Source organism: Corvus hawaiiensis, chromosome 8 (assembly GCF_020740725.1).
Source record: "Corvus hawaiiensis isolate bCorHaw1 chromosome 8, bCorHaw1.pri.cur, whole genome shotgun sequence".
NCBI classification, from domain to species: Eukaryota; Metazoa; Chordata; class Aves; order Passeriformes; family Corvidae; genus Corvus; species Corvus hawaiiensis.
In genome coordinates this window covers 4,380,051-4,405,753 of record NC_063220.1, presented here as the reverse complement: position 1 = coordinate 4,405,753, position 25,703 = coordinate 4,380,051, and positions in this window count along the sequence as shown.

The window sequence follows — 25,703 nt, the reverse complement described above, 5'->3', positions numbered from 1 at the left end:
GCAATTAAGTTAATTTCGAGCTTTCTGATGCTGAGAAGGCCACTCAGGGCTGATAATAGCTTATTTTCTCAGATGGAGATTGAGGAGCTGACTACAAACTTTCAAACGAACACATGTGCTTGATTTGTCTATTTGTATTCAAGTTTACCTTTTCTGGTTGTCAGTAACACTACCCCACCTGCCCTATACAGCCTGTAGTGCTCAAACCTATTTGGAAAATCATGTGAATAGGGATTTGCATCATTACAATTTCCTTTCCATTTAGGAAGCATCTGCTATATCTTTAAAAGTAACAGGTTTGAAGAGGCCCCAGGCTGTGAAACAGACTAAACCATTATTAAAATGAAACAAAAACTTTTAAAAAAATAGCTAGCTGGACCTAATTCAACAGCAGTTTCAACATTTTTTTTTTTTTTTACTCTCTTTACCTTGAAAAGGTTAAAAGCATTTGGGTCCTTGTGGAAAATGTAATTGCATTTCAGCCTTGTTTATGTGTGAATCTAAAGAATACTGATAATCTGCCACGTGAAAAAGTTCTGTTCTTCTGCTAGCAGGCAATCCTTCTTGTTCCTAACAGGTCTTTCTATTAAGTAAACAGTTAAGGCCTAATTGGAGCTTTTATCTGTACCATGTCACACTAACTGATCAATCACTGCTAGCAGTCATATAAATGTTATTTTAAGTACCTCAGCTGTACAGATCCAAGTACTGCAAGGAATGAAGGAAAACCTCAGCTGCAATTTTTCTTCATAACAAACAAAAAGCAAAGTTCTGTGAAGATGTGCTCGAGCAGGTTAAGTTAACAATATTATCTTGCTAACCTTCGTGCATATAATTTCCATGGGCAGCTGGAGGTTTTTGTCAGCGGAATAGACTTATCCCAGGACATTTCTGTCTCTAATTAGGTTTTCTGTTCTTTTGAAGGTGGGCAGCGCCATCGTGATGCTGCTTCTTTGCCGTTTAGCTCAAAGGAAAGCTCTGAAACAAAATACTTCAGCCAGACTTGGTCCTTTAATCTGCCTACGTGATCACCAGGAGCCCTACATGACAAAAACATCCAGCTTCCATGATTTTCCTGAAGTGGGACACAGTCTCCTCCCCAGGTTCTCTCTGTTTCTCTGTCCAAGCCCAGCTTTGCAGGAAAAGAAAACAAACCCTGTTTTAAGAATTGTTTTAGACAAGCAGGATATTTTGTTTATGTGTTTGTTTGCTCCACTTCCTAGTCAGCGCCTGGAAGTTTGGCTTTGGCTTCTCCTGAGTCCCGTTGCACACATCCCAAATGGAAAGAAAAAATATAACTGCTTTCCAAAAACACTCAGCACTGGGTTGTTCTTGCTTTCAGTGGGAGCAGGTTTTAGCCAGGGCAAAGGGAATCCCATCCCAATCTGTATTAGGAAACAGGGTCCAGAGAACACTTGAGTTGCTTTTGAAAAGTTACAGCCTGGATTTTCAGGCGCAGTTCCTTTTATTGTTTTTGCTTCTCTCTACACATCCCCTTATCCAGAAATAGAAACTTTATTTTTTCCTGGTAGTATTGCTGGTCTGTACTGGCTGGCAGGCACCACAGAGCTGCTGTAAGTAGGGCTGTTGCTATGCTCATTAGAAAATTGTGTTTCAGGTGTTTCAAATGGGATTTTGGATCCTGCAATCTTGAACACTGGTCTTGGGAGAAGAACCTGACTTTGAAACAGTGATAGCAACTCCCTCCTTGAACATCGGGCCTTTTAAAATTCTCTTCCATCTGGCACTGTCAAATTAATGGGCCTCTAGAAAATAGGTCATTGAGCTCCTTCCTTGTCTCAAGCAGAATTGAATATATCCCAGTCATTTGGAAGAAGGAAAGATGAATGCTGTGTTCCTCCCTAGAGCTGAGTATCCCGATCGTCAGCTCACGGAGCGCTGAGAGCAAGGACACGGCCCGCTGTGGGATGATGGACCATGGCAGTGGTGGGGTTGTAGCTTCAGTGGGGTTTTTTTGCCTGGTGATGGTACTTCAGTCATGTTTTGTTGGCAGCAGTGCTGGCCTGTGACTCAGATTCCTTCAGGAACACTTAGAGGTTTGGACTCTGCTGCTGTGGCCAAAGCTCCAATCCCTGTGGTGGAGATTTGACCTTCCCCAAAACGGAGGAATCACTGAGATGTGACAGAGGGACTGCTGAGCTCCTGCTGGACCGAGAGGAATGGCTGGAGTGGTTCATCCTTCACATCAGCAAAGGAACCAGGATCTTGGCTGGGCTGGGGCTAACTGTGGTCATGCAGCCACACTGAACGTGCTGTCTGCAACACGGGGATGCGGAGCTGCACGGGAGGGTTCGTACCCACACACATTAAATTCCTCTTTACTCATCCTTCCCTTTCCAAGACTACTTTGATAAGGGGATTCCTTTTTCTCCTCTAGACTTTTGCTGAGGCTGGGGAGGTATCCCCGTTCAGGGAGGCTGTCTGACACTCAGAGCATCACCCTGCTCCATTGTTTGCAGGAGCACGATGAAACTTTTGTGCCCTTGGTTGAGCTCATGCCCTGCGGCCCCGCACGGATCATTCTCCCTGCAATTAGTATTCATGGTTAGCTAAGCAGAACTTCTACAACACATCTGCCCTGCTTTGAAGGTTAAGTTACATGGTTTCAAAGTGGCCAGAGGAAAGGTTCCTATATGAAGAAGATATCTGGGAATATCCATTGTCTTTTTGTGTGTTTAATGCTTGCATTTCAGGTAGGATTTCCTTGCTATTTATTCAGTGCTTTCTAATTTAGCTCACGATAAGGCAGGACAGAGGGTAAGAACACAGTGATTTTAAAATTTTCCATTGAATTTTGTTCTAGGTTTCCAGTTGCTTTCTTGGATTTGGGAGAGGAGGTGGTACTTTTACTTCTTCAGAAAATTTGCACATGTCATTTTTAAAGTTTTTGCATTTTTGCAAATGTAGCAAACATTATTCTTTTTTCCAATACTCTGTGTACAGAGACCTCCATATATTTGACCTTCAGAGAAGCATCATAGAATCACAGAATGACTTGGGTTGGAAGAGACCTTAAAAAAATATTCTGAATGATGATATGGCCAACATGTTGCATAAATGCCTCCTGTGCTAAAAATATCTCCAGGTCCAAAATTCTTCTTGTGTTTCCTGTGAAGACAACCTGAGAGAAAGCAAGGCCCCAGGGAGACCTTAGAGCCCCTTCCAGTACCTAAAAAGACTCCAAAAGAGCTGGAAAGAGACTGTGGACAAGGGCCTGGAATGGCAGGGCAAGGGGGAATGAGTTTAAGCTGAAAGTGGGCAAATTTAGATGGACTGAAAAGAGCAACAACCTTTGCTGGCAACACAGTCTCTTTATTGCAGTCACTGGGTTTGGGAAAAGATCTCAAAGTGTAAAAGAATTTTTTGTTGCCATGCTTGAATTCATCTCTGAAATAAATTGTTTTAAGGGATCAAATTATTGGGATATTTAATTTTGGCTGGGGCCTGTCAGTGTGTACATGGCCCTCAAAAGAAATTTGTTCCCTTAAGAGATAAACCTTTAAAAAAAGATTATTCTGTTGGCCTGTGTGGTAAAAGGATAGTTTACCTGGGTTTTGAATGGAGAGTTGAGTCCACTGTGACCAAAATATCAGTGAAAGTGTATCACAGGTGATCACTTTTTCTAATGTAAATCATTTAACATCAGTCATTTTCCTCTGTTGCTAATGCCATTAGTTATTTTAGAGGTAAAAAATAAAAGGATGTTTTACCTACCTTTTTTCTAAATTTTGCTAGCTACCCATAGCTTAACTTAATGATTTGTATAAGTGATAGTAATTGCTGAAACTACAGTTGAGTATTATTAGCTATAAAATGAACATGGTTATATGTCCAACACAACTAGCAAGGAACAGAAATGCAGTTGTATCCAAGAGAAAATAATTACAGCAATAATCAGTGTAATTCATGATAATGGCTGAATTGAATTTCACACCATAGCTCCAAGCACTTACATTTAATGAATGTAGTTTGTGCTTGTTTACTAAAAAGGTTTTTAGCAGAAAATCGATAATGTAACTTCAGTGTTTCTAATTGCAAATGCAATTTTTTTTAAAAAGTAGTGGTTCAATAAGGATTTTGTAGGGAAAATTAAGGTATGTGAGTGCAGCAAATGCTGTTACTTTAATTAGGCTACCTGTACATTAGTGCTATAGTTCCTTAATATTTATTTATTACTCCATATTGATTAAAATTGGTTTGCATTCCGTTTTTAAGACTAGTTAATGTAATGAACATTGAAACTTTGCAGCAGGCGCTGGCTGTGACTAAGCAGATCATTTCTAATGGGACTGTCCTCACAAAAGGGTGTTTTTACCTTGAAAACATTATCATACCAGCAAGGTGATACAGGTCTGTCTACAAAGGTGTGCTTTCTACGGGTTGAATACAAAAGAGTTGCTCGTCCTTCACATGGAATGGCAGGATGAATGAAGTGGTTGGAGATTGGTGGTATAATTATAACTGCTTAATTGGTCCAAGTGTATTCTTGGCCTCATTTGTGGTGAGGAAAAACTGCTGGGTTTTAAAATGAAAAGGAAGCTGAGGAATGCAATGCCAGGTGAAATTTCAGTTCCCTGGTCCCGTGATCTGTGCTGTGGTCTCCTAGAGCGGGTTGCAGGAGGTACATAGAGGTTATTGAGATGTGCAACTCCAACAAGGATAACCATAAATAATCCCAGAGACAGATTTATGGGATTAAACCCCACAGTGCTACTTTTACTGAAGCCAACAGCAAATCTCCCACTCTGTTGACTGGTGGATCATGATGGCTGGTGCACATCTGAGGCTGGGCAGTACAAAGGAGGTGGGAGTGAAGGCAGAGCATTCAGAAAACAGAAGAGAGAAGGAGCAATCAGAGGTGGGGTTTCTGGAGCTCAGCTACCTGCAAACACAAGTTGCTTTTACCTCTAGGCTCTTGGAGACAAAGTCCTACATTGATGAGGAAAAGGGGAAGAACTGTGAATCCCTCCTGAATTTTCTCATACAAGTAATTGAACCACCTTTTTAGTCTGCAGGGAGGGTCAAAAATCATGGTTAGTGGAGATGTTTTATCTTAAAATCATAGAACCACAGAATGGTTTGGGTTGGAAGGGACCTCTAAAGGTCATCTGGTCCAACCTCCCTGCCATAAGAAGGGACATCTTCACGTTGATGAGAAGAAAGTCATTAAGTCATGGATCTTCCAAATCCAAGGTGGCCTTCCAGCTGGAGGGATATCACTGCCCCACCAGCAGCAATAATATTGTAACTGGACTTAAACTGTGGCAGCGAATGAGTTGCAATTCACCAGGAAAATATTAAGTGGTACGGAAGGGTTTAAAAAAATAAACCCTGATCACTCAAGATTTGTGCTCTGATTATTTTCTGCGGCTGCCTGCCCTCAGTGCTAGAACCAGCACTGCATTTTCTGCTGGGTTCAGTCAGGCATTTTACTCTACAAAAGCAACTAGCTCCTTTCCAACCAATGATTACTCGTAATTATGCTTTCCCCTGCCATTATTCTAATAGACTGTCATGCTGCACAGAGGAGGCGTTTGGAGGCTGCTTTTATGGATGGACTGTTGGAACACTTAATATAGCTCTATTTTTGAATTATCAGGTTCTATCCTTTTGAAGTCTGTGTTAGTGGAACTCCTATTTATGAAATGTGCTGTGCTTAAAGGTTTGCTATTGATGAAGAGGTCCAACAGAGGCCTTTATCGTAAGTACTGTAGCATTCTCCCCGAGAAATAAATAGCCTTGCTAAAAGGTATGTTGTGTACCAAGGTTGCAAATTATCAGCCAAGCACCTTATAACTGTATACTTCAAAAATACCTTTCTGCTTTCTGTTTGTTCTCCTTTTTCTACAACATGACCAGTGATTTTAAAAACCACAGAAGCAAAAAAACCCCAGAAACCCAATCTGTTGGCTCTTTAATTGGACAGCATGTGCTCCGTGTAACTCTTTAATATACATATATACCTTGGCAGAAGGTTCTGTTTGCAGGTGTGTCATTCTCTGAGTCTGGGGGAGTTTTCAGCTCCCACTCAGAGTGTGATTCCAACCACTGATTTATTGCAGAATTTCATCACTGTGGCAGCCCCACCAAAGCTGTGAGCTGAGCATTACTACCCAGTAATCTAGGACAGGGTAATGAGAACCCTGTCATATGTACAGAAAAGATGAAACAAGGGAATCAGGTATTTTTAGTCCCTAAGTGTTTACAGTCAAAGTCCACGTGGGAGGGATCTTTGCACCTTCATTTTTGATTTGAAGTTACTGGGAACTCAGTGGTGCAAGGTGCTGCCTGTTCTTCCTCCCTTTTGAAATCAGCTCCTGAACCCTCTCTTTAATTCTGCCACTGCTCTATATCTTCGGATCTTTGGACCTAAAGACAAAGTGTGCTGATGATATGATATACATTGATTTCTCTATCTGCTGCTGAGTTGTATCCTGTTTAAGACCAGAATGAACTTGATGTCAATAGAATTTATTTCAAAAATTGAAAGGAAATCATAATTTTTTTTGTTACTCACTTTTCTATTATCACAACATGGTAATTTCTGTGGGAGCTACTACATCCAAACATACCTTTCCTCTCCTTGGGAGCCTATTCTTAGGCTGTGTTTGCAGACCTGGAGTGTGTGCCAGGACTGGGGACCACAGTTCCTGGTGTGCTCCTGGATCTGGAGCTGGCAGGACACCCAGCACGCTGGGATGTGTCCCACAGAGTGGGGTAATCCTCAGAGGGGATGGTGTGGGGACAAGGCAAGAAGGTGGTGAAGGATCTGGAGCACCATGAGCAGGTGAGGGAGCTGGGAAAGGGGCTCAGCCTGGAGCAAAGGAGGCTCAGGGGGGACCCTGTGGCTCTGCACAAGTCCCTGACAGGAGGGGGCAGCTGGGGGGGGGTCGGGCTCTGCTCCCAGGGAACAGGGACAGGAGGAGAGGAAACAGCCTCAAGATGAGCCAGAAGAGGTTTAGATTGGATTTAGGAAAATTTTCTTTGCCACAAGGACGGTGAAGCCTCAGAACAGCCTGCCCAGAGCAGTGGTGGAGTCCCCATCCCTGGAGGGATTTAAAAGCCCTGTGGATGTGGCCCTTGGGGACATGGGTTAGTGGTGGCCTTGGCAGTGCTGGAGGAATGGTTGGACTCAATGATTCTGGGGGGCTTTTCCAACCCAAAGGATTCTGTAATCCTCTGATTTTACAACAAGAGCAACACTGAAGGAAGCAGTGGATGCATGAAACGAGGAGGGCGCCGTGTGGAGGGGGTTTCCATTTAACACAACAAATAAGGCAAGTCTTGCTCTAAAGTGTTTATCTGGAGTTTTTCCTTTGGAGCCATAATGTATCAGAACCCTGACTTTGCACTCCCACATTCATCTTTGCTTATGTATTTTACCCTTACCGACGGCTTTCCCCTTAAGCCCGTCTATTTGCCTGTGGATTTGACAGATGACAGCTACTCTTTGGGATGTTGGATGGCGTTTGTATGGCTATGATGCCAGGAGCATTCTGAGCGCTGGTGTTGCATATTTATTGATCTCCATATTCCCAATAATCTGATGCACGTCACATTTGACAACATTATGTGGCGAGGTCAGCTGTATGGGGCTAATGAAACTGTTTCAAAGATGGATGTTGTTTTCCACAACATTAACCTTGCAAATAGCTGTCACTAGTGCATTTCACTATGGGGCTTGGCGTTTGAGAACCTCCCTTTTTTTATTGTTGATGTTAACATTAAACAAAACCTGGAGCCATTAAATCTCAGTATTTATATACAATAGGAAACATGGATGACATGGCATCACTCCAAATGAAAATCTTATTAACAGCACACGGTGCTTGTGGCAAAGTCCTGAACAATCTGAAAATTGGTTTGGCTGTCTGAAATGTTTGACAGATTGGCTAAGGATGATGTAAAAGGACTGAACAGGGAACAGCTGAATTCTAAGGATTAAAGTGGCAAATAGAAAGCCCTGATGTAATCAAAAAGCACATTGCACTTTCATATTTTACTGCGATATTACTCTGCTCACCAGGAGCTTATTACATCCAGGGCAATATAAAATTTAGATTACCTTTTTATTTTAAAATTATTTCGCTAGCATGTGTAATGTGATGAGGAAGCAGTCAGTTTCTAAAAAGGTCTCTTGAAGTTCTTTTTTCCTTAAAAAATACTGCTATGGTGATTTCAATATTTAATTGTAGGTTTTCTGCTGTCATGCTGAGGCACTTCAAAACAGGAGTCCTAAGGGCGATAAAAATAATCCTTGGAGGCCCCTTTTCCATATTACAGTGTTTGAGAACAGTTGTAGCAACTCTTTTTCGATGTCATACTGCATCTTTTGTAATGTAAATTTGGCACGTACTTACAAAGCACAATTCCAAATATGATTTTGATAGGCAAGCAGTTTAGAAAGGTTTGTGTTGGCCATCTGAGCTGCAAAGTACCACATATATTTACAGTGTCTTCTGGGACTTCAGGCCTTTTTTAAGTGAGAAGGAAAAAAACTCAATCTTCATCCCGCTCTGGAAGCTCATGATTGAGTTTTAATATTTTAAAGAGTGGTTGGCAAATGCTGATAATAAAACCCATTGACAAAGGGCAAAATCCTGACCTGTGCACAGAGTAGAGGTCAGATGATGGTGGTAAGGACACCTGAATGTGCCCTCACAAGGTCGTTGAGGTGACTTGGGCTGGAGCTGTTGCAAGGTCTCTGTGGAGCAATAGCTGCTGACGCTGCTCTGCAGCTCCTGGTGCAGCCCTCAAACATCAGGCAATAGTTTTGTTATTCAAACTTGCTTTAATAAAGTCATGGACACTCATGCAGGCTCTGCTTGGAGGTGAGATGTGCCCCTGAGAAAGGTAGTGCTGGATGTTCAAATCATCAGCTGATAAAGGCACCAGAGGGGCATCTCCCCGTTGAGCTTCATCACGTTCAGATCATGCCCTTAAATCATGGGATCATAGATTGGTTTGGGTTGGAAGGGACCTTAAAGCCCATCTTGTTCCACCCCCTGCCATGGGCAGGGACACCTTCCACTGTCCCAGGCTGCTCCAAGCCCCAATGTCCAGCCTGGCCTTGGGCACTGCCAGGGATCCAGGGGCAGCCACAGCTGCTCTGGGCACCCTGTGCCAGGGCCTGCCCACCCTCCCAGGGAACAATTCCTGCCCAACATCCCATCTAAATCCACACACTTTCAGCTTAAAGCCATTCCCCCTTCTCCTATCACTTCATGTTCTTGCAAAAAGTCCCTCTCCAGCTCTCTTGTATCTCCCTTTATGTTCTGGAAAGTGTTTCAAGGTCTCAAATGAACCCCTCCAAATTAAAGGGTCAAAAATTTTCAACTGAGAAGGGAAAGACTTAAGGCAACTTAAAAAAAAATGCTGTCTAGTCTGAGCTTATAGTAGGTTGTGAATCACTGAGCTTATTGCAAATTGATCAAAACTTAAATGTTGTCTCTAACCTGGACTTTCTGAGCACTCGGAGTGGAGAGAGGAAGCTTTGGGGGGTACTACATGGGTCAGGATGAGAGCTCCTGCTGTCTGGAGGCATCTTGTGATGAAAAATCTAGAAAGGTTAAGGCAGATGCTTAATTTTTAAACCAAAAAGTCAATGAAGTGCAAATTACGCCAGTAAACTACTTTCTGTCTCTATAGAAACTTCCAGATAAAATGTTATTTGGGCTTGTTTTAAGAATTTTCTCAAGACGTGGTCAGAAAGGAAGAGGAAGGCACTTTTTACTTCTTATTTATTTTGTAGTACAACTTCTAATATGCAACTTGCTTCTTAAAGATTTGTTAAGGAGGCAAATATTCGCAGGTCATACAAAGAAGGTCTCTTCCCTCAATTTCTGGGCAGTTTCTTTGGTGTCTGCATTATTTATTTAGTGACTTAGGATAAAGTCATGGAGAGTTTCTCCAAAAGTAGAATCTAATGCCAAGTGAATGTTGTAGGGGGAGTTAAAATAGATGCTTTATATTTATAACATCACTTAGTAATGCTTTTTAATTGAAAAAACATCCTCCTGTAGCAATTCTCAGGTTGTGCAGTATCATTATCACATGAAACTGTGCAAAAATGGAATAAGTACATTTCTCTAACATGATTTCTGATATTGCTAAGCTCACATGCTGTAAAATATTAAGTGGTCACCAAAAATGAATCTATGGAAAAAAACCCTTTTTACTCTAAAAATTAATGAGCTATGATTTCTTTTTTTTGTCTTTTGGGTTTAAAGCCTCCAGATCTATTTTTCACGCTCTTTTCTGAATCCAAGAGAGTTAGTTTATTTCCTAAAGAAAATAGGGAGAGGTCAGCAGACCCTCTCACAAATACAAAGGCTCTGGGAGCTCAGACTTTAAGATTTCGAGTGATTATGACACAAACAGGTTTAACTGCCAGCAATGCTTTAGAGTTTTTTAAAAATATAAAATCTTTATAATGATGTTAGCTTAACAGCTAGGTCTCCTTGCTGTAAAAATACACATTTCTGGACATGGAGGCAAGATTCTACCACAATGATGAATCTGTCTAATGCTCCCAATCCATCCTGAAATTTGGATCAAGGACCTTTTTTCCTTGGCTTTACCATTATGACCTGGGATAATTTTTTCCCCTCCTATTTTCTGTGAGGTACAAATTTTCCAGCTTGTAGCTGAAGCCTGGATGTGCCCCTGCACATTTTGGCTGTGTTGGTGAAGCACACAAAGGTAGGGCAAGGCCAGAATGACCGCTCAGGTGTGGAGGATCAGGTCTCTGCTTTCAGAGGGGTCATTTGGTCTTGGCTGCCATCTGAGCAGAGCTGAGAGTTGTATCTCTGTCTGTAATAAGGTGCTGTAATGCTCTGCCACTTCATCCTTAAAATCTGAGAAGTACCTGGCCTTAATATCACTAATGTGTCCAAAATAGTGCTTAGTTGGGACTTTGGGGGTGGAATGAGTCCAGTTCTGGCCTCTGGACAGAATCAAATGTGATCCTTAGGGAACCTCATCTTTGCCTCAGAGCTGCAAAGCGCTGTGCACTCTACCCTGATTGTTCAGAAACTTGCAGAAATGAGCCCACATAAAGCATTAAAGAACTTCAGAGCCCTGTGTTTGATTGCGTGGAGTTAGAGAGAGAGGAAAGATGTGAATAGCAGCCACAGGACCTGGGCCAGAGACCTGAATTAATGGGGAGCTCTATGCAGAAGCTCCTACCTGCTGGGAGAAGTGAAAATGCTGCTGGGGGGAGGATTTCAGGGTTTGCACCAGAGTCCTTGAGACCCCTTCATAAACTAATTGTTTATAAAGGCAGGATTCATTAGTTACCTGTGTAAAAAATTAGGTGGGAATTGCTATTTATGCTCAAGCACAACTGCATGCATCCTGCTCTTTGCAACTTCTCCTTGGCATCATCTCAAGGATGCTCATCTGATATCCACTCATGGATGCCCAGACCTCCTTTTCTCCTGGGCCCTGGCTCCAGGATCAGGGCCTGGCAGTCAGGTGAGAGCCTGATTCCATCTCTGATGGGAGAGGATTTTCTTGCTTTGCAATGTGTCAGGGAATCAGGGCTGGATCGGATATCAGGACTTTTTTTTTTACTGAAAAGGCTGTCAAACAGCAGAACGAGCTCACCAGCCAGGTGACGAGGAAGGAGAAAAGAGGGAGGCAGGAGACTGTGGGAGAGACTTGCCAAGAAGTCAAAGTCACCTTTCCAAGAAGGACAATATAATGCAATGGATTACAGCACTGCCTCTCTGGTGGTGCTTTCTTGCTCTGGTAGCACTTTGGATCTACGCTCGCAGTGGGTGCTCCCAGGCACCTGGAGCACACCAGGGGGCCACAAGAGATGCCTGTCCCTCCCAGGATGGGACATGGACATGTAGAGATGAGCAGGATGGATCCATGGCTGGTGATAGTTCCAGTGTCCCCGGCATGGGCTCACACTGAGACCCATCGAGGCAGACCAGGGCTTCCCAATCACCTGCCTCCTGCCATGGAAATGCAAAACATTTGTGCATTATTGGGTTTGGTTTTGCAGCATTCAACTTGTTTATAGTCAGCAAGTGCAACAAACGGGTTCTTAAGTGCAGGTTGAAGGGCTTGATGAAATACAGAACACCTCAAAAAGACAACCTAAATTTTTGCCATTTTAAACTTTGTATGGCTGGCGTGCTGGAGCAGCCCCCCAGGTTAATGAGCCGCCAGTTTAAACAGCAATTGAAGAAGTCAGTTATAAATACAGGGCATTTTGCTTTTTGCCTTCCTGTTGCTTTCCCGGGCTTCCGAAGGCCTTCCACTGATGGAGAGCTTTTAATTTCACATTTTGGCCCCCACCACAGGTGATAAACAAAGGTTTCCCATTGCTGTGACTCGGGTCAGTGCTGTAGCCTCAGCGTCGATCCCGCTGCCTGTAATTACACACAAAAGGTTACCGGGATCCACGGCTAATTTGCAGCCTCTGTTTAGCAGAATTTAATAGCAGGTATTACTGGTGCAGCAGTAATTAAGGACCTTTGTCAATAAGACGGAATAGATGGCCACACTTTGTTGCAATCATTGGACTTTTGAGAACCCAGAGGAGTGAAAAGCAGTGAGAGGAGCAATCCATTTCACGAATAACATGGCTGTCCTTTCACCCCCCCCACTCCCCCCACCTCCTGAAACCAGCAATGGAATAATAATTCCCCCAAGCAATGAAAGTACAGGAATAAAAGTACTTACCCTCCAGCCTGTGATTTTTTTTTTTTTTTTTTAACTTTTTATTTACTCTACTGTGCTTTTTATTTGCTTCGGGCTGCATTTGATGAAGTATTGTTTAAACAGTGTTGAGCAAAATGGATATAGGGAGATGGAAAACAGAAAGAGGAGGAATTTTAACCAGGTGGATATATGCATTTGCCTTTAAGGTGGATAGCGTTGGGTTTATCAATTATTTCCTCTGGATTTTTAAAAAAAGAGAAAGAAATGACAAAAACAAGTGGCTCGGTGAAGAGGTGGAGAGAGTCATTTAGAGCTGTCTCTGCACAGAGACGTTCAGCTGTAAATGGGTCGCAAACAACGAGCGAGGAGTGAAGTTGGTGCAGCGTTGTGGCCCCCTCCTGCCCCCCCTCCAGCACTAATGTAGCCGTGAATGGGCTGGACTGGTTCGAGAGCCCCAGCACAGACACACACACACACACAGAGCCTGGCCCAGGCTGCTGGGCTGGGGAGCTGCCAGCCTGGGGGGACACAATTCAAAGAGTGCTTTAAGGTGTACACTCCTCTCGGTAATTGGTGAAGAAGCTGCATTTCACTCCCTGCTTTTAATAGCGGTTGGAGTAGTGGCTCTTTATGAAGGCTCTTTTTTAAAGCAGCTTTAACTATACCCTTTCTGTCAGTAATGTCTGAAAAACTTCTACCTTTAATCATTCCTGGATCAGGCAGCAAACAAGCAGCTCCTTTTCCTTTTTCAATTACATGCTGGATATTCAGCACACATATAAAAAAGGAAAAAAAAAACCAGGCATCTTGAGCCTATCATGTATTAAATGCAGCTCTTTCCTGCTGCATTAAAATAACACCAAGGATCTGGCTTCAGCCAACAAAAGCCAGAAATATAAAGTTAAAGCTGCAGTGCTCTTTTTTATCTGCTCCATTGTGAGAAGGCATTGTAGCACTCTTAAAACACTGGGACATTTTTCCATACCTATGGGCGATGATACTTAGCTACGAGATCCTGACCTTTGTGATTCTGAGACCCATGGCAAATTTTTTACAGCATCTTATGGATGGGTTCTGCTTGATGCTGCTCCTGTGAGGTATGGCTTATTTAATTTATTTTTTTTTTGTCACTGCTGTTTCAAGAAGGGAGCCAGGAAACAGCAAACTGGTGCTTTGGCTGAATTTGTTTTGAAGGTCCCCATCTTGATGGACATCCCCCTCTTAATGGGTTCACTTAAATAAGATCAGGCGAACGGCCCTTAGTGGACACTTGCCCACAATAAAAAAAGAGGATGATTCCATGGAAGAGCCAAGCCTAAAATATGAAGGAGATTGAAGGTCAGTGTTGGTATGAACCAGGAAAATCATGAGAGAAATACCAGGGCTAGTAATTGTGTTCAGTATTTTTGAGCCAATAGCATTGTATCATAGCTCATATTTATTTTTTCTCCCAACAGAAGATCAACAAGCTGTGGAAAATGCAGAGAAAATTCCGGAATGTGTAGAGAGAAGGGAAAACTGATGGATACAGCCTTTTGGTGGATGAAGTTTGCAGCAGTGTGTTGCAGTCTCTTTTGGAAAAGGTGGCAGTCTTGATGGAATGAAAGTAGAAGAGAAACTCTTCAAAGGTGAAGTGTTTAGTAACTGCTCTGATGACACCAAGCTGGAGAATCATGTACAGATTTTTCTGTCTGATCAATGCTGGTTTAGTCTGCAATAGATAAAAATAAAGAGAAAATGTCAACCGACAAGAATATTGGTGCAGGATGATGGTGCCCTACTGCTACCCAAATGTCCAAGGCTAATCCAGGACATTTATTTTCCAAGCAGGAGCCATTGATCTGGAAAGATATTTGTCATTGCTTTGTAGGGCAACCCTGCAGATAGTATACACACAGATATGAGATCTTGTGGTGGTGAGCTGGAGTAGCTCAACTGACTCCTGGTTGATGGGGATCCAAAGTAATCTGGGTTGATGACTGTGAGGAGTCTGAAGGAACAGTGCCTATTTCTGACCTTGAGAAGTTGCCCCTGTGGAGCAAATGGAATCTAGGTGCAAAGGGCAGAGAAGGGCCAGATGTATCCCAAGCTGATTGGAAGGGTGGAGCAAACCTGATCTGTCCAGGACTGTTCTTCTTCTGAAGCTGTGACAGGAGAAGCCAGAAGGCTAAAGGTAAATATGAAGGTCTGAGGTTCAAAGGTTAGTTCTGCTCCTTAAGGGAAAATGTATCTCCTGCAAGAACAGTTGAAGGTCATTGTTCAATAGGTCACACTCTTTAACCTTTCTTCTTTTTGGTCATTTGATAGCCAAGCCACTTCCCTATCAATGCAGAGCATGTTACATACAATTTCCATGCATTCAATCCTGTATGCTAGAAATGACAACATGGATTTAATGGAAGGATCAGTTCAAGGTAAATTCATTTATGGTCTGTGAACAAAGTCTGATCTCATTCCTCCTTCATCTCACTGCTCTTCCCACCTGACTTGCCCCCAGTAATGGTTGATGTGAAAGGCAAGAGCCTGGGGCTGACCCTGTTGTTCCTCCAGGTGTGTTCCTGGTTCAACTCCAGCCTCCATCACCACTGAAGTCCAGTGCAGCATCAATTGGACCCATAAAACTCCCACTCCTGGCTGTTGTACCAACTTTCCCATTTTTTGCATTTCAAGGTGTTGATGTGCCCCATCACCCTCACAGGGAAGAAGTTTTTCCTAATATCCCATCTAACCCTGCCCTCTGGCAGTGGGAAGCCATTCCCCCTTGTCCTGTCACTCCATGCCCTTGTCTCAAGTCTCTCTCCAGCTCTCTTGGAGCCCCTTTAGGCACTGCAAGGGGATCTAAGGTGTCCTTCAGCTTTCCCAGCCTGTCCTCATAGCAGAGATGCTCCAGCACCCTGAGCATCTCTGTGTGTGCCTCTGGACTTGCTCCAAGAGGTCCATATCCCCATTTTCCAGTGGGAATTTCACAAGTGAATTTCACAAATTACACTTTTCCACAGCTTCTCAGAGAGTTTTGCCTGTGAGGGTTTGTGTTCATGCATGGGTCATTCATTCTGACTGAAATAGCTGCAAAACCTCTGAAAGAGCTGAACCTCTGTTTGAGGGAAAAAAACCTATCTGGGTCTATCTGCTCTGAATGTCCTCAACTGCTCTTAATACAGGTGGGAACGGAAAATGAACTTTGCAAGCTTTGTCCTTAAAAACATATCAATTGACTTGAGTTTAAAGAGGGATGTGTTCCCCCCTGAGATGTCTGAGATGTGTAAAACCCACAGTGCAAGCAGGGACTGAACTGAGGGGCTCAGTTGAGAACTGATTTTGGAGAGGGTTGAATTTTGGGTGGCTCAAGTCTTTTACATTTGCCCGAATTTACCAACGGGAGAGGAATCATCAATTTGGCCAGTAATTCTGCACTAACACTGTGCTCTAGCTGGTTTTCAGCTTTCAGAGTGTTTTGTTATTCTTCATTGTGTTTCCCAGATGGAAATGACACTGTCAGCTAATTTATAAGGGTGGTTTGTGTCTAACCATGGAGGGAGATTCCAGTTTTGCTCCTTTTTGCAATGTGCTGGGAAGCTGTGATCAAATCTGCCCCTCAACCCACTGGTCTTGTCCATGCAAGGTTGTTTTTTTTCTCCCCCAAATCCTGCATTTTTAATATAAATAAAAAATTTGATCTCTGCCACTGGGAAACTGCATCCCATTTTTTTTCCTAACAGAAAAATGGGAATAGGTTTCCTTTAACTAGTGGAAGGGTCTAGACTCTAAAAAGGTTTTTATTACTGTGTGCCCGGGGTCCTTAGTTTTAGACATTTATCTTGTGGCAAACCAGTAGGGAACTAGAAAGGCAGTATTTTGCAACTCCTAGACCCCCAGCTCTAAATAATGACTCCAAGCTGAAATTGAAGCAGGTGCATCATCTTCTTCATTGTGTCACTTTTAGCACAGACATTATACTTTATGGGCTTCCACTATCCAAATAGTTTGTGCAACGGACCTTAAAAATGGTGATGCATCAATCAATCAGTCGAGCTTTATTGCTCCAACTTTCTTTACAGGAGGCTTCTAAGCCATATTATAATGCACAAAAAGGAGCCCGGCAGAATACAAATGCCCTGGAACGCAGCCCCATTTCTGTGTGCTCCCTTGCAGGGCTGGAGCTGCACTCCGAGGAATATCCCAGGGCATCAGTCACAGCCAGCCAAATGCATCCCTGGTGGAGCCTCATCGACTGTGCCCAGCCAGGCTGGCTCAGGGGGATGGGTTCAGCTGGCCCTGGTGGCTTGCGCAAGCTCCTGGGTGGGACATGGTGTTAAAGAGGACTGAAAATCACAGTGGTTTGGCTGGACTGGTTTTAATGCCTGTTCATATCAGGGCTGAGGGGTCTTCATCCATCAGCAGGATATTTTTATATCCTAAATGTGGGATGGGTGACCTGCACCCTCTGCTCCTGACCCCTGGGATCTTAGCCCACATCATGTACAGCAGTTCCTATTGGGCTCCTCTTGCTGTTTCCAGTTTTTTGCCTCCTTTAGTGTGGAAATATCTCACAGGCTTTCCATAAACATTGTGTGTGGGCATTAGTTTTGCCATCAGCAAGGACAGATACATCCATGGTGACACTGAAATAAATGCAGATATGGGTACAGCCTGCTTTATGGAAACATGACTGAAATCCAGGAATATTACACCGTTAGTGCAAGTGAACGAGTTATGGGTTATGACTTGGTTATTGCATGGAAACTTTGCAGTCCAGGCCTCAGGCTCCGATGTAAATGCCTTGGTTTGAGCTGGCAGTGGTTATGTGAGGTGATTGGATCTGTGTTAGTGCTTTCATCAGACACACAGACAAATAAATCTTGCCTTGAAGCTGTATGCTGATATCTGCATAACTTTCTTTTATCGCCCAGTTCTCCCACAGTTCCAAAGAGTAACTTAGGAAAGAAGATTTAGGAAAAAAAAGTGATCATGTTGAGATAGAAAAAAAGAACTTGGCACCTGAATATAAAATTCTGTAGGTTATATTATATTGTATGTGCAATACACAATTCGGTACTTTGGATTCTTTTAAAGAGGACCAAAATTTGTGTAATGTTGTAGTAAAAGCTGTTTGTAAATATGCAACCAGCAGTTATTCTGCAAAACAGAATATTTTCTAATACTTGTCCCTTCCCCAAATCCTCATGCTGCTCATATGAGCTCACGGAGTTTATTATGGTATTTGTAGTAGAAATCTCTAATTTGATAATTCTCTACTGAGTTTAATGAGCCTGAAAAGTGACATTTAGAGCTAGTTTTCTCTTTGTGCTTTGAAAAATGAAATACAAGTTATCTGTTAAATGAGATAATTACAGTGCTACTTTGCTAAAGGCACATATTAGTGATTTTTAGCTTGTTTCGCTTAATTAGAGCTTTACAAAATGGAGAGTGCCAACCTGTTAACAGACCTGCTGGAACAGTCACTGAGACTGTGAAATAAAACCAGTTGTTCTAAACAAGTCACAAAAAGACATTGATGAAATGGCTGGCAGCTCAGGCAGAAATTTAAGCCTTGGCTGCATTAGAGCAAATGTAATAATAGCAGCAAGTAACCCATATTTTTAATTTTACTGATCTTTCTGCAATAATTATAAGGAACTTTTAATGTCTGTAATTAGAATGTTAGAGATAGGGTGACTTAGACCAGTGCTGCACTGTGAAAAATTGGATACTTACCATAATTGAAAATTAATCACTTTTCATTACCAGGAAGGGATGCAGTTATTACTTTGAGTGGACTGAAATGCATCATATGAATTATGGGCAAACAAATTCATGCGGTTGAAGTTGGTGAGTTTGAGGCCAGTCTGTGCCAGGAGTACCTCTGCTGACGTAATATGTTGGATAATGAAAATTGGGATGTATTTGTTTGACTGGTAATTGCAGCCCAGAATTTTCGCTTTTCTGGAAGTTCTGATGGAGAGGATCACTGGAATTGATCAGTCATCCATCCAGTGCTGTTGTTTTAAACTTTAGCTGGGCAGACTCACCCACAAAGCCAGATGTAATCCAACAAATTTATGCAGCTCTGCCAGAAGCCTCTGAGCAGGTTTGAGCAGTGAGGGAGGGAATAACCTGTGAGGTTTGTTCTGTGGGCAGGAATGAATTGTGGATCATTACCTGTTAGCTGACCCATGCAGTGGTTGTGCAGAAAAGCTGCCTTTCCCTGCTCATACCATGGGAGCTTATGGAAAGGCAGCTCCTCATCCCACGTAAACACTGAAATCTCTGGAGTTCAGGAAAGTTTGGTCTTTCTGGCAGATCCACTGAGGAGAAGGCAAGTTATTTTTCTGTTTAGTTGAAAAGGATCTCATGTATTTCTTTTCAACCAGCTCTGCTCTTGTGCTGTGTGTCTTTTCTGGCACCAGATTTATGACTTCAACCACCATGTGTGGCCCCCTCAGCACCCTGTGGTGCCTCTGCATTTAAAAGGTGGCGTTTTATGCTCAAAAGATGATGTGAAAATGTCACCATCCTGCTCCACAATTCTTCTCTATGTGTGTCTGTCACTGGTTCCAGCTGCCAAATGCAAGGGCAGCAGGCAAACAAAACTTGCTCCAGGCATTATGGTGTAAGTTGGAAATTGTCTTTTGCCCAGATTGGGATTTCTCAAACCCCACCTAATTTTAGGAGCGATGAATGAGCACAACTGTGAGAGAGATGCTTCCCTTGTGCTTGGCTCTAATAGCTTTGTTCTGGCTGCAGCAGAAAGGTGAAATAGAAGCTCTGGCTGTCCCTGTGTCTCCATGAGCACAGCTGCACTGTCCTGGCTCTGCACCTTCCTCTCCTGTCATTAGCCTGAGCAAGGATGTGGCTGCTCATGACTGGGTGATTGATGTCAAATGTAGTAGCAACATTAAATTTGTCTGAAATGGACAAAGAAAAGCATTATTCACTGTAAAAATCTTGTCTAAAGTTCCCATCTAGCCAGAGCTGCTCCTAAATTATATTTGTATGAATTTTAGAATGTTTTTTTGAATTTCTTGGCCCATGATTGTTCCCAAGGTCACAAAATCAGAAAGTGGGGACCTGAGGCTTGTGGTGAAAAATGTGCCTGTAATATATCTTCATATTTGCAAATGTATTTTATTGCTGTCCATATCCTGTGAGAAAAATCCAATGTTCTTAAAAGACAAGCACTGCTTGTTATAGAGACACTTATTAATGTTTATTAGAAACTCATTTCACTAACATCCATGGCTTTATTGGAAGTTCCTTAAGTAGCAAATCCAATTTCCTTTCTTATGCTTGTGCTTACTTAATTAACATCAAAAATTGAATGAGGCAAAACAAAGTTTGATATTCATTTTAATAAGTTATATAAAGTTAGCATAATCTCATTGAGGCCATTCTTCATCGCTCCAACTGCAGACACGAAGTGCTTTTGCAGCCGTTTGGGGTTTTACATCATATAGGTTAGATAACCTAGCAACTAATGAGAGAGCCAGGAGAGAAAGGAATTAATTTTCAAATAAACCCTTTATAGGCTGCGTTCTGGGGAGGCAGGACTTCGTGTGTGCTGGGCAGGGAGCTGAGGATGCTTGAACATAGAAAAGGGCTGGGTCCTAATGCTGGGAGGAGGTGTTTGGCAGGAAACCTTCAGAAAACCATACAGGAAGCACAGGTTCTGATGGCTATGAGGGCAGAAAGAAGGGCTCAACCTTCAGAAAACCATGCAGGAAGCGCAGGTTCTGATGGCTATGAGGGCAGAAAGAAGGGCTCAACCTTCAGAACCATGCAGGAACACAGGTTCTGATGGCTATGAGGGCAGAAAGAAGGGCTCAACCTTCAGAACCATGCAGGAAGCACAGGTTCTGATGGCTATGAGGACAGAAAGCAGGGATCTCCAGGACTTTTCCAACGACACCACCTTTTGTGTGTGCACCATCCCACCCCGCAGTGAGTGCAGCCCCACACGTGCACCAGCTTATGGCTGCTGCTGCTGCACTCCCATAAAAATATCCCCCCAATCATGTGATGTCTGTTGACCTTAGAACAAGCGTTATCATATTGGAAAGTAATGATAAAAAAATCCCCTACTACAGTAAAGCTATTATAAGCTGGAGTGTTTGTGCCATTACTGGGGAATATGGTATTGATTTTTTAATAAATTATGCCATAACCTAGATTTTTGCCTTAGGTTAAAATTTAACACCAGAAGCAGAGGAAAGGTACAATGCATGGATATCAGAACAAGTTTAACTCCACTCCAGGCTTCAGCACACACTTGAAAATCAAGAGTGGTGGGGCCTTGGCACCATCATTTGTGATGTTCCCTCTCCCCCAGCTCCTGGGCAGGACTGAGGACACAGAGGAGCAGCTGTGTAACCCCAAGTAGGTTTGACTGCTCTGCTGCCCCATTTCTCTTCCAGACTGTGGAGGGTTCCAAAGAAAATTGTGATTGTTCCTTGGCTATAAAATACTGTTGCTCCAGTAGTGCTGAATATCAACAAGAAACATCTCAGAAGTAATTTTATGGAAGCAAAAGAAAGAAAACTCAACCCTAAACCATTGTGATATAAGTGAAACATTTTTTGTGGGAAAGTAGATGAGGGTTTTCTTTCTAACTTTCATTTTTCAAATTTCTTCTTAATTTTGGAAAGAAAAATCAATCTCCTCGATGTTTCATCTTTTTTTCAAGGAAGGGAGGTAAAATATTTAGGAGAGAAAGGAATGTCTACACTATTTGTTAGTAGCTAAATAAAAATATCCGTGTAAATCTTGGTCTGTGTCACAGGTAATTATGCAGGTAAAGGGGGGTGAAACCCAAGAGTGTTTCTAGAAGGGCTTTCAGTACAAACCAAAAGCAGCTCTGTGTGTATCAACATTCAGCTCAGAGAGAGAAGGTGGAGAGGGACAGACATTTCTGCTTTGGATGGAGACCTGCTACTCCTGAGTTGTAACCTCTACAACTATTTCAAAAGCTATTTTTGCCTCCCATTTTCCACCCCGTTAGCATCAAACAGCAGCTCTTTTCCTCATCGTTCACAGGAGTCCTGGCAATGGGATGTTTTCCAGGAGCTTCTGAGGTTATTGCTCCTTTACACAGATGTGCCATTGCATGGGACAAAGGTGCCATAAGAAGTTAGGAAATGATTGCTCAAAATGATAGAATAAATATTTTGATGCAGGTATTGTGCTTATGCTTTCCCTCTTCCTGTAACAGGCAAAACTGAGGTGTGTAAATACCATCACTGTGAATTTCTCATCCCTGCAGATGCCCTAACTTGCAGCAGAAAGTTCATTAATGTTGGCAGTTCAGATCCCTAAGCCCAGTCTCCACTGCCCAAGGAGACCAGGACACCTCGAAGTGGAAATTAGTGAGGGATGCATCCAAATCTACCACAAATACCCCCATGATGGGAATGTGCAGCAGGATGAGCTGTTGGGAAAGCAGCTGAGCACAGAAAGGGAGTGAGGGGTCCAGGAGAAGGACACTTCCAGAGAAAGAGCTAATGGGTAGAACGGAGATGGACTCACCAGCCCCACAAGTGAAGGCATATTTCCTGTGACACAGATATCTCATTAATGCTCTACTGACAAGGGGATGAACTCTCCAGGATAACAGTCCCAGCAATCTGCAATCACGAGTGCGTTTGTCCACCTACAACCTGAGTTTGTGTATCATCTCTACACAGATGCTTGGAGACTGCTGTGGAAAATTTGCTCCCTCAAAGCAGAAATAAACTCAGACAATTTTTAGATACTTACAAAAATATCCTCTAAGTAAAAAATTTAAAAGTCCCCATTAGTATTAAACATTTCCTTTTCATGCTGTCAGTGCTGCCACAGAAAGAGAAATGTACCTCAGCTTGGCTCAAGCTTAAATTCCCTCTCTTCTTGTACTCTTTAAATAGCAGATTGTCAGCTTAAGAAACTTGTTGCTGGTGGTGACTGAGATTCATGATCCATCTAAAAGAACTGGGAGCTTAATGGCTGTTTTTCATATCCTGATAACCACATTGTACTCTAATCCCCTGGCTTCTAGTTTTGAATTCATTTGGATGCATTGTGCTGGCTGTTTCAGCTTTCAAACCCCATGGGGCCCGGTTTTGTGTTCCTCCCAGTGCTAAACCTGGCTTTAGTGGAGCTGCTCCTGACTTCCTACTCTCGTGGAAGAGGGGATGGAGGGGCTGCTGGCTTTAATGACATCGAACAGCTGCGACCAAAGCCAGGATTTTTCTCTTTAAGATACATGACCACTTGTGGAGCTGTGCTACCTTGAAATACCTGGATAGAATATCTGAGACATAACACTCTAAAATTAAAAATCGTGTCTGAGAATTCATACTAATTAAAAAGGAGCATCTGAAGCCAAACAAAAAAAAAAAAAATCAATGAACTTACTGGTCCTTCCTCAGTTAAGTAACATAATTTGTCCAATTTGTTTTGTGTCTCTAAGTGAGGAACCTTTTACTCACTTTGATTCATGGACAGAGGTTAGAAAATGGTACAGTAGAAAGGAAATTAACATTTAACCTGCCCGCCTGCATATCCGAGCTGATGTCTCAATGTGGTGCAGCTGTGAGTAAATTCTCCCAATAAACCAGACACACTGTCTGTTCTATTCATACAGCTACTTGTGCCTTCAGGAAAGCTCAGACAGTTTTCTGGCTATTAGAGTCCAAATTAGGAAAAATAAACTGAGCAGGATGTGTTGCTACTTGACATAAATCTGTATATTTTTAGTTGAGATGTAAGGGGTTACATTATTAGCCAACACACATCACAGACCTAAACCCTGCCAGTGCCTATGAAAAAGGCTTATTTACAGTCTGGAAACTGTTTGGGGTTTTTTTTCAGAATACAGTTATTCAAGAAGAGGCAATGAGAGAGCAAAACTGGCATTACTCCATATGATTGTGCAAATTAAACTCAAACTCTTCTTAATCCCAGTTTAGGATCAGACCTATCAGACCTAAGCAGACTTGAGGCCTTCTACATGTTCTTCCATCCCTCCTAAAAGCACATTATAACAGGATTGACTACAGCTCAGAGAGCCAAAATGAAAAATATACTCAATACGATCACCTAATGTTTAGTTTATATAATGATTGAGGTTTTTCTTCAACAAATGGCACATGGGAGATTTGGAATCAGAAAAAGAGCTGCATCAGTTGCTGAGAGAGTGGCTAAGGGTTTAAAATAAAAGTGCAGAACACATTTCTGATTTCATCAGGAAGCCTGAGGATCCTTCATGATGCTCCTCGATCTCGTTGGCACTTCACTATGGCCTGTCAAACGTGTCTGCACCACAGGCATGGTAAAGGTCAGCCCAAGGCATCTGAAGAACACCAGAGACCTTCCAATGTTTTGATTTTTATTGGTTTGTTTTTTTTATTCTTCGGGAGAACAGAGAGGGATTGTCAGCCAAACATTTTGCAAGGCAAAGTAGAAAATTGAATAAAAATCATGAATGCAGCTTCTTTCCTTGCAAGCTGCAGTTTGCCATCCCCACACCAGAAACTTGTGGCTTTGGATTTTCCACTGTCATGCTGGAGGTACAGCTTTATTTATTTATTTGTGGCCACCATTGCCAAGGAAGCAATTGCAATACCACATATCCTCAATTCTGGCATCTGAGAGACAATCACATAAGAAAAAGGAGGAAGAAGAGCAGTCATAAAAGAAGAAAGCTGGTGTTTACACTCAGTGATGTGCACTCTGAGTAATCAGCTGTGATGGGGAAAAAACAGCAGAAAAGGCTTGTAACAGTTTAATGGGTGTTTTGAGGGAAATACTACGGGGTTTTTCAAAGTTTGCCAGAGTGAGACTGTGTTTAATAAGCAGGATGATTAGGGTGTTTTTATATTCATGTTTTTGCCCCCTTCCAGGTAATGTCAGCTTAATCACAGAGTAACAAAGGCAGGTTCACAAAATCTTATTTGCTTGGAAATCTGAGGCCTGACTGCCTGGGAAGCTGGGGAGGATAAAGGAACATATTGCTCCTGCAGAGCATTTCTGAGAATGGCTGCAAGGTGGGACAGGTACCAGTCACAGCTGCAAGCAGAGATGCTCCTTACAGACTAAAACCCACAGGGGCTTGAATTTACCTGAATATCTGTCGAATTTTGTGGCCTTCACTGTCCTCCTTGGCTGTACTGCTGAGTTCTGTGCCATATTAACCACGTGCTTTCAGAGATTAGGATCAAGAACTTGGTCCCAGTCCCTGACAAAGTAATTTTGCATTACTCCAACAACATGTGACAGTCTTAAAATTAGGACAACGGTCCCATTAAGGGACTCCCTGCATGTCTCTGATGGAAAAGGCTGTGGTCATCCCTCAGGTTGTTGTCTTTGGACGCAGATTTGTCCTCTAGGCTGAGCTCTTCAGGTGCTGAATTCCTCACCTGCTGTTGGCCACTGTGAGTTGGGTGAGCTGGAGTTGTTTGAGGAGCAGGTCTGTGCCAGCACATGGATTGAAATGAGTTCAGGAACAATCCCACGAGCAGGACACCTTCAGATCTGCAGGGTGTTGGCTGTGGCAAGTAGGGCCACAAGCCAGGGTTAATTCTTCCTTGTCACCTTGAATGAGGTGTGTGGGTCCCTCCCCACCACCGCTGTAAGTGGAGGGAAGAGATTTTGTATCTCTTTGTATGTTTTTGGGGTAGTGCTTGATATTCTGGGTGCAGACTCTTACTGGTATTTATGGACCCAATTCCTACAGAAATACTTCGAGGATGTGGAATGCAGAAAACAAAAAAACATAAGATAATGTGAAGATACAAGACAGTGGCAGCACCTTCGACTGTACAAACACATTTCTGTTTCAAATGGGTTTTGGTTTTGTTCCTTTGTAACTATTATTAGAACTAATTTCAAGATAGTAGCTTCCAATGCCTTTTTCAGAGAGAGACGTGGAGTAAAGTACCTGTCTGTGGCAGAAAAGGAAAAAAAGAGAGCTACAGAATGGAGAATAATGGTGTTTGAACCAAAAGGAAAACTGCTGTGTATGTGCTGTTAGATGC